We start from the raw sequence: 19109 nt of genomic DNA, 5'->3' as shown, positions 1-19109 counted from the left end.
TTGCCGCTCGATGTCCCACTGGAGTCCCCCAATGACGTGGGTATGGGGAACAATTGGTTCATGTGAAGAATTCTCAAAGGACGAAGAGTAGACACGGGACAGGGCATCGGGCTTCCCATTCTGAGAACCAGGTCGGAAAGTGATGATAAAGTTAAAACGGGTCAGAAATAGTTGCCACCTGGCCTGGCGGGGGTTCAGTCTCTGTGCGGTCCTTAAGTAGGACAGGTTCTTGTGGTCTGTGTAGATGATGAATGGTTGCTCCGCCCCTTCCAGCCAATGTCTCCACTCCTGAAGGGCCAAAATGACCGCCAGAAGCTCCCTGTTGCCAATGTCGTAATTTCTCTCAGCAGGGGATAGGCGACGAGAGAAGAAAGCACAGGGGTGCAACTTCTGGTCGGTTGTGGATTGCTGGGAGAGCACGGCCCCTACACCTGAATCAGAAGCGTCCACCTCAACAAAAAATTGGAGAGAACGGTCAGGGTAACACAGAACAGGAGCCGAAGTAAACAATCTTTTCAGCCTCAAGAACGCGGAATTGGCTTCGGGTGTCCATTCAAACGGAACCTTAGTAGAGGTTAGCCTTGTAAGTGGCTCAGCGACGCGACTAAAATTACGAATAAATCGCCTATAAAAATTAGAGAAGCCCAAGAATCTCTGAAGGTGCTTCTTGGAAACCGGAGTGGGCCAATCTACTACTGCTTTTACCTTAGCGGGATCCGGTCTGAGTCTACCCTCCTCAATGATAAAACCTAAGAATGGAATGGAGGATGAGTGAAACTCGCATTTTTCCGCCTTGACGAACAGTTTGTTCTCGAGCAATCGTTGAAGGACTAACCGAACCTGCTGCACATGTTCGTCAAATGTTGATGAATAAATTAATATATCGTCCAAGTAAACAAAGAGAAAACGACCTGTCATGTCCCGAAAAATGTCATTAATGAAGGCCTGAAAAACGCCAGGTGCATTAGTAAGTCCAAAAGGCATGACAAGATACTCAAAATGTCCGAGAGGAGTGTTGAATGCGGTCTTCCATTCATCCCCCTCTCGGATGCGAACTAGATGGTAAGCGTTACGTAGATCGAGTTTAGTAAAAAACCTAGCTGATTGTAATGGAGTAAAAGCAGAATCAAGGAGTGGTAGAGGATACTTATTCTTGATAGTAATCTGATTAAGAGTGCGGTAGTCAATACAAGGCCGTAGCGACTTGTCCTTCTTTTCGACAAAAAAAAATCCAGCGGCTACAGGTGCGGTCGAAGGGCGAATGAGGCCGGCAGCTATAGATGTGTTTATGTATTCTTCTAGTGCTTTGAGTTCGGTGTTAGACACCTTGTACAAACGGGTCGATGGTAACGCCGCCCCGGCTAGCAAATCAATGCCACAATCGTAGGGTCGGTGGGGGGGAAGTGAGAGTGCTCTATCCTTGCTAAACACCGCCCTTAAGTCATGGTAGTGCTTGGGCACGTTTGTCAAGTCTATGTTCTCTATAACAGCAGTAGGTGGCGGTGTATGAGATCCTGCTGCGGAACGAAGACAATGTGTGTGGCAGGTTACACTCCAATTAATAATGGCCGAACGAGGCCAGTCTATGTGCGGGTTATGCTTATGTAACCAGGTTAACCCTAGAATGACGGGCGCGGACCGTGATGGCACAACAAGAAAAATTATTTTCTCACAATGATTACCAGACAAGCGCAGGTTGAGTGGGAGTGTCTGGTGGGTTATGCTGGCTAATAGGCGCCCATCAAGAGAATACACCCTCTTGGGCACATACAGTTTGACAACAGGAATCTTATGGAGTCTCATGAACTCAAAATCCAAAAAGTTATCATCTGCTCCTGAGTCAATGAGAGCGCAAATGTCTATTTGTTGGTTAGACCAAGAAAGAGTACCTTTTAGCTGCATTCTGCCTGCGGCCAACGAAGGAGAACGGCGACCTCTGGTGGACGTGTCCTCTGGCGAGTGAGGGCGCACTCGTGGCCGTGCGGCGGGGCGCGGCAGTTCCTTGCAGCGGGAGATGAGATGATCAGCGGCCCCACAGTATAGGCAGAGTTGGAGGCGAACGCGACGTTCCCTCTCGGCGGTGGTGAGTCGGCGGCCTCCCAGTTGCATTGGCTCATCTATCTGCCATGAAGGGGAGGTGTCTTCGAGTTGCTCCGTCTTGCAGATGGCAGGTCTAGCTGGCGCTGATTGGCTGCTAGGTGGGGCTTGTCTCCCTCGTCGATCCCTCCTCTCCTCCAATAGGCGGAAGTCGATTTGCACCGCCAGCTCGATGAGATCATCCAGATTCGTCGGGAGTGACAGCGGGATCATCATGTGACGAATCTCGTCCGCGAGACCCAGGAAGAAAGCGTCCAACAGTGCTGAGGGACCCCAGTCACAATCGGCCGCCATGGTGCGGAACTCGATCGCGTAATCCGCGACCCGTCGTGAACCCTGTTGCAGCCGGAAAAGGGATCTCGCTGCCTCTCTACCTGGGAGTCGTCGTTGGAAGATTTGCTTCAAGGATTTGGAAAAGTTCGCGTATGTGGAGCTGGAGGTGGTCTGGCGGTTCCATTCGGCAGTCGCCCAGGTGCCAGCACGGCCAGACAGGTGAGAGATGACAAACGCTACCTTAGCCCGCTCAGAGGTGAATGCGGAAGCGTTTAGCTCGAAATGAAGTTCACACTGCGTCAGGAATTGTCTTACGTCTTCCCTTTCCCCAGAAAAACGTTCGGGTCGGGATAGCCGTATGTTGCTGGTACTTGCGGGTTGTGTAGGTTGGGTGGATGCCTGGTCAGGCACAGTGGTCGAGGTGGGTATGACGGTGGCTAGCAGCGTGTTGACTCGCTCCAACATGGCGTCTTGACGCTCCGACATCCCCTGTAGACCTCGGCTCAGGTGGTCGAGCTGGTCCCCCTGCTGGTTGATCCGTTGAGCATGGCCTTGAAATGCTCTTTTCCAGAAGTCTGTCTCTGCGGGTTCCATGGTATGGCCGGAACTTTCTGTTAGGAGTTGGTGATGTGGATCCCAAGGATGCAGAGACGAATTGGGGTTTACAATTGTTCTTCCTTTTTATTATGCGGAAGCACAAGGTAGCAAAAACAAAGGCGATGGTGGAAAACACAAAACACACCATGTAAAAAACTACTAAGAGAAAACAAACATACAAAACTAAAAGCGCTAGACAAGGCTAGGAAAAATATACTTCATGAAAGAAGTAATTAGACTAGGTACAAAAAAAATAAAACGCTAGACAAGGCTAGGAATAATACGGGCCAACCTGAGATGAAAGGTACACGAACTAGTGAGTTCTCCTGGCACGATCAAACGTTTGGAAGCAATGGCAAAGTTCCGGCGCTCACCGGTTGTCAGCAGCCTGGTTAAATAAGCTGTTACTAATTACTGTCAGGTGTGTGCTGCTGCCTTGCGTCAGCTGCACTCCATACTGTGAACGAGAGAGAGAGTGAACATGGAGTGCAGACAACAGAAATGAGCAAGGACATTTACAGATTACCACAACATCATTGACTTTGTTACATATACACCAACCTGTCTGTGGACTAAATTAGCCTTTGGCTAAAACCTGACATTTACATATGTTATGTGACATATATGTTCATTAATGTTTTGTCCCTATTTTGAATAAAATAAATTAAATAAAAAAGAAACAAGATCATGCTGATAAGACACCCAATAAACTAAAAATTACTAATTACAGTAAATTTGCTACCAAGCATGAGCACTCATGCGCATCAACGCTAAGGGTTTCCTCCAACAAAAAATCAGAGCGTTTAAGGTGAAAACGTTGATATCCATCCATTTTCTACCGCTTGTCCCTTTCGTGGTCCTGGGGGGTGCTGGAGCCTAGCTCAGCTGCATTCGGGCGGAAGGCGGGGTAAAACGTTGATATATTGTGATTGATTTTAGCATTTTTTTACATACAAGGAAATAATAATAATAATAATAATGATTTGCATTTTTTACGCACTTTACATTTGTTAAAATCTCAAAGTGCTACAAAGTATTAAAAATAAAAATAGAAAGTAAGAATATATAATAAAAAATTAAAATAGAAATGAATCATGACACACACTAGATAAAACAGAAACATATATAAAGTAGAAATAAGAGCCTGAAAGCACTGGATAAAAAAACAGATAAGCAAGCAGTGCATTTAAAAACAAGAAGGCAGAGAAATTAGATAAAAGCTGTGCTAAAAGGGTGGGTTTTTAGTCCCTTCTTAAAATGGTCGACCGACTGTGGTGCTCTAAGATGGTCGGGGAGAGCGTTCCAAAGTTCGGGAGCGGTCGAGCAGAAAGCCCGGCGGCCCATAGATTGTAACTTTGTCCTGATGGGTTTGAGGAGGTTAGTGTTTGAGGAGCGGAGGCTGCGGGTAGGGGGTTGAGGGGAAACTAGGTCCTTGAGGTAGGAGGGGGCGTTGCCGTAGATGCATTGGTGAGTGAGCAGGTTGATCTTAAATTGGGTCCGGGATGCAATAGGGAGCCAGTGGAGTGATTTGAGGATATGTGTGATATGATCACGTTTGCGCACTCTCGTCAGGATCCTCGCTGCGCTGTTTTGAATGTACTGGAGCTTTTTGATGCTCTTTTTGGGGACCCTGACGAGGAGTGCGTTGCAGTAATCAAGCCTGGAGGAGATGAAGGCATGGACGAGTCTTTCAGTGTCGGCTGGGGTGAGTGAGGGGCGGAGTCTTGAGATGTTGCGGAGGTGAAAGAAAGAGGTTTTGCGCAGATAGTTGATGTGGGCTTCAAAGTTCAGGTGGGGGTCCATTTTCACTCCCAGGTTGGTCACAACTGGGGAGAGTGGCAGGTCCTGTCCAGAGAAGGTGATGCTGGTTATGGGGCATGTGTTGATCTGGTGTGGGGTGCCTATTTTCATGACCACTGTTTTTGAGCTATTGAGCTGCAGGAAGTTGATGCTCATCCATGCCTTTATCTCCTCCAGGCAGGTGGTGAGAATGGAGAGGGGCGTTGGAAATGAGGGTGAGGTTTGCATTGTTTGCAGGTAGAGCTGTGTATCATCAGCATAGCAATGGAAGGAAATTCCATGCCTGCTGATGATACGGCCAATGGGTAGTAGATACAAGGTGAACAGGGTGGGGCCGAGGACAGATCCCTGGGGTACACCGCAGGTGACAGGCAGGGTGCGCGAATGTGAACCTCCCAGGGAGACATATTCTGACCGACCGGAGATGTAGGACTTGAACCACTGTAGTGCTGTATTGTTGAGACCGATGGTGGATTGAAGGCGACTGATTAGGATGTTGTGGTCGACAGTGTCAAATGCGACTGTAAGGTCCAGTAGGATTAACAGAGAGGGGGAGCCGGCATCCGCCGCTATCAGGAGGTCGTTAGTGACCCTGACCAGGGCGGTTTCTGTACTGTGGGCAGAACGGAAACCAGATTGAAATTTTTCGCTAATGTTGTTGAGTTTGAGATGAGTTTGGAGCTGTGAGGAGACTACTTTCTCCAGTATTTTAGAGAGGAATGGTAGGTTTGAGATGGGCCTGTAGTTGGAGAGGGTGTCTGGGTCGAGGGAGGGTTTTTTAAGAAGAGGGGTGAGGATGGCGGTCTTAAGAGTTAGTGGAATGTGGCCGGTCTGAAAGGAGAGGTTGATGATGTTGGTGATCAGGGGGCTTATTGTACAGATGTTGGTTTTGACTAGGGTGGTGGGAAGAGGGTCCAGAGCACAGGTAGAGGGCTTCATTCCTCTGACAATGTCCTCAATCTCTTGCTGTGTAGTGCTGGTGAAAGATGAGAGGGGGTTAGGGATCAGAGGCAGTGGGACGATGGTTGGGACAATTTGACCAATTGACCAAAAACAAAAATGGCATAAACCTTGATTAACCTAAAACGGATGGCTGGTTGTTTGTCTAGTGCAGGGGTCACCAACCTTTTTGAAACCAAGGGCTACTTCTTGGGTACTGATTAATGCGAAGGGCTACAAGTTAGATACACACTTAAATAAATTGCCGGAAGTAGCCAATTTGCTCAATTTACCTTTAACTCTGTTATTATTAATAATTAATGATATTTATCTTTGTGGAAACACTGATCATCCTAATGATTTCTCACAATAAATATATATAGAAACAGATAAATATCAATATGCAACACTTTATTTTTATATTTTCTCTAAGTGCACATTTTTCAAATTGAACATTTTCAAATGATCACTTCTAAGACAGTCTTGTGAAATCACAATATCCCATTTTAACTAGCTAGCCACTAACATTTTTTAACAAATCATGAATTACTTTGCACCATGTTTGTACAAATAATAACTCATGTAAAATACAAAAGTAAACTCTCAAATTTTTAAATCATGTCACACTTTGAACTGGACACCAAATCTGTTATCTGTTTCTTTGTCAGTTAGTGGGAAGCCTGGCATTGCATGCTGTTAACTAGTGTGTTGTACTCTGGTGTGTAACTTGACACTGCAACTCTGAGTGAGTCTTGCAGATGTGCATCAGTGAGGCGTGTTCTGTGTTTGTTCTTGATGAAGTTCATGTCAGAAAAGGCTGATTCACAAAGATAAGATTTTTCCTCATTGTTTGCGGAACCTTCTTAATCTTTTGGACATATTTTTACAGCAATCTGGCCTTAAGCTTAATTATGATGAATGTAAAATGTTAAGGATCGGAAATCTAAAGGGAACGTCCTTTCGAATGGAATGCAAAGTGCCTGTTTTGTGGACAGATGGACCAGTTAACATACTTGGTGTTGTTGTCCCAGAAAATCTGGAAGATCTAGGCTCAGTAAATTATGATAATCGACTAAGAAAGCTGGACAAAATTATGCAATTATGGAAAGGGAAATCCCTAACCTTGTATGGTAAAATGTCTATTGCCAACTCGTTAATTATTCCTCAATTTATTTATTTGTTTTTGTCATTACCAGCTCCATCACAAAACTTTTTTAAGATTTATGAGCGGAGGGTCTTCGATTTTGTCTGGAACGGCAAACCAGAAAAGATTAAAAGAAAGGTTTTGTACAAAGAGTATGAATATGGGGGCCTGAAACTTCTCAACCTTGAAGCTATGTGTCTGTCTTTAAAAGCATCAATTGTTCCAAAGATGTATTTAAACATTGAGTGGTACACAAATGTCCTGTTGGACAAAAAACATGTACTGTATCAAAAGAAATTGTATCCTTTTTTACAAGTGATCCCCTCCCAGAGAGTCTGCTGGGAAACATGGCGGGGTTCATAAAGGAAACAATCCACTCATAGTGGTGTTTTCAATTTTATGTGCCAGAAAAAAGAGACGATATTTTGCAGAAGTTAATATGGATGAACTCTAATATTGTAATAGATGGAAAGCCTTTCTTTTGGAAAAATATGTTTGAAAGAGGAATCATTTTTGTCAATGATATTATCAATGAGAATGGTAAAATTATGAAGTATGATGAATTTAGAGCTATGTATGGTGATGCTTGCTCAAGCTTTTCATTTTAAAGATTAAAGATACCAATGATTGTCACACACCAAAGACTATAAAAATGGGACCCATAACCTCCCTGCTTGGCACTCAGCAACACGGGTTGGAGTTGGGGGTTAAGTCATCAAAATGATTCCCGGGCGTGGCGCCGCTGCTGCCCACTGCTCCCCAAGGGGATGGGTCAAATGCAGAGGACAAATTTCACCACATCTAGTGTGTGTTTTATCAACTAACTGGAGTAATTGGGAAAAGATGGAAACAAATAATTAATTATGGAACTACTAAATTATTAGTTTGTAAACCTCTAATAAGAAATTCTAGTTGGCAAAAAGGAACTAAAATAAATAGAAAAATATATAATTTTTATTTAATAAAGAAATCTTTGAAGGCTGCCTCATACAACACAAATGGAAAATGGGAGGACTTTTTTGACTGCCCGTTGCCATGGGATGCCATATTCAAACTAATCTATAAAACCACTATCGATGTGCAAAATTGTTATTTTCAAATTAAAATTATTTATAACTTCTTACCCACAGGGAAAATGTTAAAATTATGGAATATGACAGAGTCAGATGATTGCCGATTTTGTTGTCAGGAGCCTGAATCCACCCTGCATTTGTTTTGGTATTGTCATATTGTGTCTTTGTTTTGGGTGGAAGTTCAAAAAATGTGTTTAAGGATTGGTTTGTTTATGAAGCTTGATGTGGTTTCTGTTATTTTAGGAGAGTTCATTGACAATCATGATTTAGTCAATTTAATTATAGTACTCGGTAAAATGTTTATTTTTAAGGCCAAAAACAGATATTCACTTAGTATTACTTTCTTTAAAACATTTATTCAGTATTTTCTAACTTTAGAAAGTTACATGGTTGAAAACGATAATGATGCCAAAAAACATTAAAAAAAAGATGAGAAGTCCTCAAAGGCTTATTTTGAAAGTATAATTATGTTTATAGATTATATGATATCTGTTGTTGTGTTCTCTAATTTGAGTGACCTGGACATAATCTGGACTGTACATAAATGCTTATTTTGAAAATGTAATTTTGTTTATAAATTATATGCAATCTGTTGTGTTCCCTAATTTTTTTCTGTGTACATGAATGAAGGTGTGTGTTGCTGAGTCCGACTTGGACATTATCTGGACGGGGCCTGGTTTAAAAAACCCTTTAAACAAATCTAATTTCATTGACAACCTGGTCTGTTGAAGATAAGGCCCTTTTTTTAAAAATAAAATAAAATAAGATAAATAAATAAAAAACATTTTCTTGGATAAAAAATAAAGTAAAACAATATAAAAATAAATACATAAAAAATAGTAGTTAATGAAAATGTTAGTGGACCAGCAGCCTATACAATCATGTGTGCTTCAGGGACTGTGTCCCTTGCAGATGTGTTGTCTATGTTGTGGGAACCAGAATATTGGTAGCAGAAAGAAATAACCCCTTTTGTGTGAGTGGGTGTGGATGAGTGTGCATGGGGGAGGTTGTTTGGGTTGATGCACTGATTGTAAGTGTATATTGTGTTTTTTCTATGTAGATTTAATTTAAAAAAAACAAAACAAAAAAAAACAAAAAATTTTAATTTTTTAATTTTTATTTTTTTTTAATTTTTTTTTTAGAACAGGCCCGCGGGCGACTCATTTGGTCCTTACGGGCGACCTGGTGCCCGCGGGCACCGCGTTGGTGACCCCTGGTCTAGTGTTTCTTAACCATAACCCATTGTTCAGCGCCAGAGTATGGCCAACTAGGTTACATGGTTGGTAGCAAACATGGCGCCCTGTAGTCAGAGAGTACGGTCAGAGAATCTCCTAAATGATTGGTCAAAGGGCCCTCACGCGACTATCGGGCGCCATGTTTGGTACAAACTTTGATACTGAGTTGGCCACACTATCGCTATACACGGCCCTGCCATTGTTGGGCCATGATCGCCCCCTAGAGGGCCGGCAAGAAATACCCGTTTCTCAACTGTGGTTACGTATGTTGCAATACACTTTCCCACCACATGTGGCAGTAATGACAATATCAAACAAACAGTAGAAGTCTGGAGCCAAAGTCAAAGAGAAGTTTCTTAAAGCGCAAAAATTACAACTAAAGTGATGAAGCTGTATTCTTTTTTGCACTTTAATGTTATCAACACTTTAGTTAAGAAATATATTCATTATTAATTCAGTTGATTTATTTTAGCACAACACAATTAAATTTAAATGATTTTTTCTTCAGTTATTTATGAGTCCCTTCTTATATTTGATTAGTACTAATTTTTCTAATCAGTCTGACCTAAGCCTAAGGTTTATGTGTTAAATAAATGATAATATTTGTGATTAGTACATGCTTTCATATCATTTGACAAGGTTGTAAACTGTAAATAGAATATATTACATCGTTTAATAAAATTAAAATCTAAAGTAAAATGATTAATCCATTGCTAATATTTCATATATGAATAATAATAAAAACTGCAAAAGCACTTGTTCGGACATTTTCTGAAAATATTATCCCAATCCGTCCATTACTTATGTTGCTAACTATCGGATTACGCAACTGGTTGCAATTTTTTGATGAAGCAGCACATTTTTTCACAACACCCACATTGTAAATATGTTTTAAAATGTATTAAAGTGGCATACACCAATAAAAACAATGTGAACTTCTCAGCTGTAAATACTCAGTGGCCTTGTGGTTAGACTGTCCACTCTGAGATCGATAGGTCGTGAGTTCAAACCCCGGCCGAGTCATACCAAAGACTATAAAAATGCTTGACACTCAGCATCAAGGGTTGGAATTGGGGGTTAAATCACCAAAAATGGTTCCCGGTCTTGGCTACTGCTGTTGCTCACTGCTCCCCTCACCTCCCAGGGGGTGATCAAGGGTGATGGGTCAAATGCAGAGAATAATTTCGCCACACCTGTGTGTGTGTGACAATCATGGGTACTTTAACTTTAACTTAACTTAACATATGGAGGGGGGACACATTAAACTATTGCAGTGTAATTACATGACCATCATCAACCAGTCAACGAGTGTACTTCCAGCTCCTGGTCAATAGGTGGCGGTAGTGCGCGCTTTGTGCCGCTGCACTCGGCAAAAGTCCGGCAAAAAGAAGCCAAACGAGAGCGAAGAAGGAAGTGGAAACATGAACAGAAGAAGAGAGGACCATAAAAACAACACGGACACCTGGCAGTTCCCAAACAAGGTTACACAATTACCTGAGAGGTACATATCTTTATCACGCATACTTCATTTCAATGCACATGTCCGATACTTGTCAATGTGAACCGTGTCCTTATCCTGCCTGGTCGAGTGCCACAGGAAGGGGAATGACTGTGGTGTGTGTGCTAACTGTGCTAACTAGCGAATATTACCTTATTGGTGAGGCGTGTGGACGTTAAAAGGCAACAATGTCGCCGTGTTGTTGTTTGTACGGTCATGGTTTAACCAACCAGCGGGCAGGTAGGACGAGTAAATGTGTCCCAGTCCACCCGCATGCTCGGCAGTCTGGCCAGGCAGGGTGTTTCCCCAGGCTAACAGTCTGCTAACATTAGCCGCGATTACCTGATGATCGGAATCAAAGTGACGTTTTTCTAGCAAATAACATTAACAACTAGATCACACAATATGAGGTATAAACGTTTGTTCGTTTTTATTTAGGAGACACTGGAAAATGTGATGATACGCCTTTTATACGTTAATTCTATCCTCTGCCCTCATTTTTAAACAGGTACAACTAGTGTGGTTAATCATTAAATCATTCTCTTTGAAGATATAAAAGTAAGTTCCCTAAAGTAAATTTTTTATTTGATTCATGAGGTTTATCTTAAAAAAAGATGGCCATTTAGCTAAAGTAAATAATGTCTGATTGCCACATTGGGTACACCTGTTCAATGTAAAAAAAATAGTGCTGCCATTCTGACACGTGACTTTCCCCCCGGAAGTGGTAGTCGACCAAGCCAAGATGGCTGTTGTTTTGATTGATTGATTGAAACTTGTATTAGTAGATTGCACAGTACAGTACATATTCCGTACAATTGACCACTAAATGGTAACACCCGAATACGTTTCTCAACTTGTTTAAGTCGGGGTCCACGTTAATCAATTCATGGTACAAATATATACTATCAGCATAAAACAGTCATCGCACAAGTTAATCATCAGAGTATATACATTGAATGATTTAAATTTTTTACAATCCGGGGGGTGGGATGTAGCAGGGGGGTTAGGTTGGGTTGCTATCAGCATACTTCAGTCATCAACAATTATATCATCTGAGAAATGGACATTGTAACAGTGTAGGTCTCACTTGTACAGCGAGTAGCGTGCGTACTATCTTGAGTACAAAGGAGGCCTGAATATTCCTGCAAAAAAATCTAACTCTGCAATGGAATAGATCATATACTTTATCAAAATAAGTGAGTGATATAAAGCAGTGGTCCCCAACCTTTTTTGCACCACGGACCGGTTTAATGTAGGAATTACTTTCAGGGACCGGCCGGGTTAACTTATAAAGTGCAATTTTAAATTTCCCGGGAAACTTCCGCTTTCCACTTGTGCCAGATAAATACAGCAAAAATAAGTGCATGAAAAATACAACTCACTATAACGCTTAATTAGTGAGAGCCCTGGACTTGTTTCTTTGCAATGAGATGCAGATGAAAATCAGCCTTTGGCTACAATCTGTCACATGTATATTTTATATGTTCATTAAAGGCCTACTGAAACCCACTACTACCGACCACGCAGTCTGATAGTTTATATATCAATGATGAAATCTTAACATTGCAACACATGCCAATACGGCCGGGTTAACTTATAAAGTGCAATTTTAAATTTCCCGGGAAACTTCCGCTTGAAAAGGTCTAGGTATGATGACGTTTGCGCGTGACGTCAATGGTTGAACCGGAAGTATTGGGACACATTGTATACCAATACAAACAGCTCTGTTTTCATCGCAAAATTCCACAGTATTCTGGACATCTGTGTTGGTGAATCTTTTGCAATTTGTTTAATGAACAATGGAGACTGCAAAGAAGAAAGCTGTAGGTGGGATCAGTGTATTAGCGGCCGGCTGCAGCAACACAACCAGGAGGACTTTGAGTTGGATAGCAGACGCGCTATCCGACGTTAGCCGCCGACCGCATCGATGATCGGGTGAAGTCCTTCGTCGCGCCGTCGATCGCTGGAACGCAGGTGAGCACGGGTGTTGATGAGCAGATGAGGGCTGGCGTAGGTGGAGCGCTAATGATTTTATCATAGCTCTGACGAGGTCCCGTAGCTAAGTTAGCTTCAATGGCGTCGTTAGCAACAGCATTGCTAGGCTTCGACAGGCGGCACAGCATTAACCGTGTAGTTACAGGTCCAGTGTTTGGTTCGGTGTCTCCTGATAGTAGTATTGTTGATCTTCTATCTATCCTTCCAGTCAGGTGATTATTTATTTTGTTTCTATCTGCAGTTAAGCACAATGCTATCACGTTAGCTCCGTAGCTAAAGTGCTTCACCGATGTATTGTTGTGGAGATAAAAGTCACTGTGAATGTCCATTTCGCGTTCTCGACTCTCATTTTCAAGAGGATATAGTATCCGAGGTGGTTTAAAATACAAATCCGTGATCCACAATAGAAAAGGAGAAAGTGTGGAATCCAATGAGCCTTTGTACCTAAGTTACGGTCAGAGCGAAAAAAGATACGTCCTGCACTGCACTGTAGTCCTTCACTCTCACGTTCCTCATCCACAAATCTTTCATCCTCGCTAAAATTAATGGGGTAATCGTCGCTTTCTCGGTCCAAATCGCTCTCGCTGGTGGTGTAAACAATGGGGAAATGTGAGGAGCCCTTCAACCTGCGACGTCATGCTACTTCCGGTACAGGCAAGGCTTTTTTTATCAGCGACCAAAAGTTGCGAACTTTATCGTCGATTTTCTCTACTAAATCCTGTCAGCAAAAATATGGCAATATCGCGAAATGATCAAGTATGACACATAGAATGGATCTGCTATCCCCGTTTAAATAAAAAAAAATCATTTCAGTAGGCCTTTAATGTGCATTGTATCATGTCACAAAGTTATAAAAAATATAACAAATGGAAAATTCCTATGAGGAGTTTTATTGTACCTCTATAAACAAGCTTATTGTTGTGTCTCGTGGGACAGGCGAAAGTTAAGTCGGAGAAAATGCTGTCGTTTATAAATTATTTAATGTTTCTTTGCGGCCTGGTAGCAAATGTGTAGCGGACCGGTGGTTGGGGACCACTGATATAAAGGATTATAGGTCGGTCGCGTTCCCAGACATATGGAACTATTGTGCTCCAGACGGCATTCTACACGACAAAACAGATGAAACTTGGGAAAGCATGGAGGTGTACAACTTCTTTTTGTGTGGCTGGGTCAAGGAAACAGGTAAAACTAGTGTGGTTAATGGAAATCATTAAAACATTCTCTTTGAAGATATAAAAGTAAGTTCCCTAAAGGTACATTTTCATTTGATTCATGAGGTTTACTCTAAAAAAAGATGGCCATTAAGCTAAAGTAAATAATGTCTGATTGCCACATCGGGTACACCTGTTCAATGCAAAAAATAGTGCTGCCATTCCGAACCCGTGACTTTTCCCCGGAAGTGGTGGTCGACCAAGCCAAGATGGCTGTTGTACAACAAGCAGCGTGCGTACTATCTTGAGTACAAAAGAGGCTTAAATATTCCTGCAAGAAACAGATAGGAGCAAAAAAAATCTAACTATGCAATGGAATGGATCCTATACTTTATCAAAATAAGTGAGTGATATAAAGGATTATACGTCGGTCGCGTTCCCAGACATATGGAACTATTGTGCGCCAGACGGCATTTTACACGACAAAACAGATGAAACTTGGGAAAGCATGGAGGTCTGCAACTTCTTTGTGTGTGGCTGGGTCAAGGAAACAGGTAAAACTAGTGTGGTTAATGGAAATAATTAAAACATTCTCTTTGAAGATATAAAAGTAAGTTCCCTAAAGGTACATTTTCATTTGATTCATGAGGTTTACTCTAAAAAAACATGGCCATTAAGCTAAAGTAAATAATGTCTTATTGCCACATCGGGTACACCTGTTCAATGCAAAAAATAGTGCTGCCATTCCGAACCCGTGACTTTTCCCCGGAAGTGGTGGTCGACCAAGCCAAGATGGCTGTTGTACAACCAGCAGCGTGCGTACTATCTTGAGTACAAAAGAGGCTTAAATATTCCTGCAAAAAACAGATAGGAGCAAAAAAATCTAACTATGCAATGGAATGGATCCTATACTTTATCAAAATAAGTGAGGGATATAAAGGATTATACGTCGGTCGCGTTCCCAGACATGTGGAACTATTGTGCTCCAGGCGGCATTTTACACGACAAAACAGATGAAACTTGGGAAAGCATGGAGGTCTGCAACTTCTTTGTGTGTGGCTGGGTCAAGGAAACAGGTAAAACTAGTGTGGTTAATGGAAATAATTAAAACATTCTCTTTGAAGATATAAAAGTAAGTTCCCTAAAGGTACATTTTCATTAGATTCATGAGGTTTACTCTAAAAAAGATGGTCATTTAGCTAAAGTAAATAATGCCTCATTGCCACATTAGGTACACCTGTTCAATGCAAAAATAGTGCTGCCATTCCAACACGTGACTTTTTCCCGGAAGTGGTGGTCGACCAAGCCAAGATGGCTGTTGTACAACAAGCAGCGTGCGTACTATCTTGAGTACAAAAGAGGCCTAAATATTCCTGCAAAAAGCAGATAGGAGCAAAAAAATCTAACTATGCAACGGAATAGATCCTATACTTGATCAAAATAAGTGAGTGATATAAAGCGTTATAAAGGATTATACGTCGGTCGCGTTCCCAGACATATGGAACTATTGTGCTCCAGACCCCATTCTACATGACAAAACAAATGAAACTTGGAAATGCATGGAGGTCTACAACTTCTTTGTGTGTGGCTGGGTCAAGGACATTGGTATCAAGACTCTCCCGGATAAATATGTATAGTTTTTGCTCGGGTAAGGTAGCATTTCATGATTTAACTTTGCGTCTACTGCCACGTTTGTTGTTGTTGCACGCACTGTTTACGAGTAGGATGTTTTTCCCCACCTTTATCAACATATAACTATAGATATCAACATTGTGTACGTGCTGAATGATTCATTTATGATCGTTTATCAAAATATAACGATAGATGTCAACATTGTGTATGAGCTGAAAGATTCATTTGATTTTTTTTATCAAAATATAACTATAGATGTCAACATTGTATGTGCTGAAAGATTAATTTATGATTTTTTATCAAAATATAACGATAGATGTCAACATTGTGTATGAGCTGAAAGATTCATTTGATTTTTTTTATCAAAATATAACTATAGATGTCAACATTGTATGTGCTGAAAGATTCATTTATGATTTTTTATCAAAATATAACGATAGATGTCAACATTGTGTATGAGCTGAAAGATTCATTTATGATTTTTTATCAAAAAATAACTATAGACGTCAACATTGTGTATGTCCTGAACGATTCATTTATGATTGTTTAGCAAAATATACTTTATAGATCTCAACATTGTGTATGTGCTGAAATATTATTTTTGATTGTTTATCAAAATATAACTGTAGATGTTAACATTGTGTATGTGCTGAAAGATTCATTTATGATTGTTTATCAAAATATAACTATAGATGTCAACATTGTGTACGTGCTGAAAGATTCATTTATGATTATCTTTGATAAAAACTTAACTCTTTTAGATTCTGCTCACATTTGCTTTCTTTTATTTAGACTTGCCGAGTTGGTGCTTTTCACTTGTAGCAAACGTGTGTTTAAGAACTACTAATAATATCAAAATAATACTTCAATGGGAAATAATAAACGTTAAAAGTATATCAAACAAACCGTTAACAAAGTGATCACTGCAAACTTGAATATTCGTCTTGCACTCTTCTGCCCTTTTTGATAACTTCTCGAGGAACTCTGAAGAAACGTTAATCCTTTTCGCGATTTGAATGATTCGTACAGCCCAAAACAACACAAACATTGGGCGTTTTTTCTTCGAGAAAGGCTAAATGGCGCCTAGTAGCCATTGAGTACAGAGCTAGCTTGACCACCACCAGTACTCATTGTGCAGGACGTGATTCGGACGTGACGTCAGTCACATCCTGGCAATAGAAGAGCGATAGTAATCTGGCATTGTAATGATGCGAGAAACGTTTAATTTTAATGGTGCAGTTGCACACCACGGTAAATAGACATACAGTATTGCCTACTTAATACCTTTCTGACAGTGTCAATCAAAATTGAGCTTTATCATCCTTTCAGAGACATATAGTTATGGTGTGAGTTTATTTCAAACATGTTTACAAATACAATATTACAAAACATATAACCCACACATTCTCATTTCTCTTTACATGGGAAGAAGCAAAGCTTATTTAATCATATACCCCTTTTCCATTTCATAGCAATTAGTAACACATTTGTTCACTTCCTGTTCTCACCTGGTAAGACAATTTACATCAGTGAGTTCTAAATACATCAGTTGTCTGAATATTTAAGTCAGTTATGATTCACATAGTGAGATGAATGTCTTATTTTTAACAAAATTCGTCTTCCTTGTGCTTGGTAATAATATTCTTATGCTGTTGGGTCTCATGTAGGCCGAGGCTGATATATTTCCCACAAATTATTTTGAGACCAAATTAATCACCAATGTTATCATGATATATAACAATATCAATAGGGCTGCACAATTTTGAGAAAAAAAAGGAATTGCGATTTCTCTCTCAAATTGCGATTCCATTTGTGATTTTTACATTTTACACACAAAAATGCATAACATTGCGAAAACGAGTGAAGGAAGACATGTTATTTTAGACTGTCAACATATTCTTGTCTCAAGGTGCCACATATTAGAACAATATGCAATAATTTACTTAGAACAATATTTGTCTTAATGCAGCCAGACTCAGAGCTTTTGTCTACATCACGCTTTTAAACTGAAGACATAGTCGATAAAAACTGTACAGTGTTGATGTTATGTAATCACAATAATGCAAGTAACCATTTAAAAAAGGATAAAACGTTTTATTTCTCATTACTGTAAAATTGTTTACCATTGCACTGTAATTGGAAGGTGAATAACTTTATCCTAAGTAAATAAACCAAAAATAAAATTCACTCGTTTTTGTAAGAAAAAATTTGACTTTAATAAATACAGAACATTTTAAAGTAAATTTTTTTTCCCCAGTTGACGCACCAGATTTTAAGTTGCACTGCCAATGAATGGTCTGTTTTTGATATTTTTTTCATACATAAGGCACACCGGATTATAGGGCGCATTAAAGGGGTCATATTGTTATTTTTTTTTCTAAATGTAAAAGACTTCCTTGTGGTCTACATAATGGTGGTTCTTTGGTCAAAATGTTGCATAGATTGTTTTACAGATCATCTTCAAGCGGCTTTCTGACAGTAGCTTCAGGATGCGCCGTTTTGTGGGCGGTCTTATTTATGTGGCTCACCTTCGGCAGCGTCTTTTCTCCGTCATCTTTGTTGTAGCGTGCAAGGATGGTAGTGGAAGAAGTGTCAAAAGATGGCGCTAACTGTTTTAATGACATTCAGACTTTACTTCAATCAATAACGGAGCAGCATCTCTTCATCCGTGGCTCACTAGTGCAATAACAACCCCGGAAATGTGTCCCATGAAAAAACGTCCGACCAGAACTCAGGGTTTCCCACACATTCATTTATTTGTGGCGGCCCGCCACGAAAGAATTACGTCCGCCACAAATTTTTAAAAAAAAATTTGCAAATCTTATAGTTGATGTAGATGCCCATATCGGCTGTTCAGATTTACTTTACAAAAGAGAAGTGTAGGATACTTCTCTTGTTGCCTTATTTGTATTTGACTTTATTAAATGTATTTATATTAGAAACACAACATGTGTATATAACAAAGGGTGCAAAGTCTGCAGGCAGTAGGAAACACATGGTTAAGTGTAGGGAGTAAAACTGATGGCAGTCTAAAGTTCAAGATTTTTGGAGCTCTTCGTTCAGTGGATCAGATGTTTGATGAAGCCCTGTGTCTATCTACCACCACTACTGTTTTCTGTGTATTTGTTATTGACTGTGGCAGGACACCTCTGCCTCTGTTTCACTTTATGTTGCTGGTAGATAATATGGTTGTAGTAGTAGGCTAAAGTTAAATTATTTAATATGCACTAAATAAAGGGGCAGAGCTTTGAGACATTTTAGCTTTTATATTTTATAGGATATATTTTTTGTAAGAACCACAATTAATAAATATATTTCAGTGAATAACTTATTGTTCAAATCTGTATATAAATATGTACATAAAGTGTTGTAATTATATTGTAAAATGGATGGATGGATGGATGGACGTTTAAAACAAAACTGTTATTATTAATTAGTAAGTATACATTTTTTGAGCCTTTTTAGAGAAAATCAAATCATTGTAGTAAATTATGCAAATTACTCGATGATGTCATGGTGGCCACGCCCATAGCCACGACCATTGCCACGCCCCCACCACCACAGGTATCTTGGCAGTTTATGGGAAACACTGGAACCCTCTAACAACTAAAGTTCCTTGGGTGAATAATGTTAACTCACTACACCGGTATGTTGTAGCGCTTTCATGGCGAGTTT

At 40.4% G+C, this 19109-nt stretch overlaps 2 protein-coding genes across 2 annotated transcripts in view; one reads left to right on the top strand and one right to left on the bottom strand.

Annotated features, from left to right (window-relative positions):
• LOC133655258 (EEF1A lysine methyltransferase 3-like) overlaps positions 1–19109 on the bottom strand; it is a 477733-nt gene that overhangs the window by 248500 nt on the left and 210124 nt on the right. The gene's annotated exons all lie outside the window — the stretch shown is intronic.
• dnajc14 (DnaJ (Hsp40) homolog, subfamily C, member 14) overlaps positions 1–19109 on the top strand; it is a 262644-nt gene that overhangs the window by 208164 nt on the left and 35371 nt on the right. The window contains exon 2 of the mRNA XM_062055231.1: positions 10587–10659. The gene's annotated coding sequence lies outside the window, so the exon portion shown is untranslated. The remainder of the gene's footprint in view (positions 1–10586; positions 10660–19109) is intronic.

This window comes from Entelurus aequoreus, linkage group LG01, assembly GCF_033978785.1.
Source record: "Entelurus aequoreus isolate RoL-2023_Sb linkage group LG01, RoL_Eaeq_v1.1, whole genome shotgun sequence".
Classification (NCBI taxonomy): domain Eukaryota; kingdom Metazoa; phylum Chordata; class Actinopteri; order Syngnathiformes; family Syngnathidae; genus Entelurus; species Entelurus aequoreus.
This window is presented reverse-complemented; position numbering and strand designations above follow the sequence as displayed.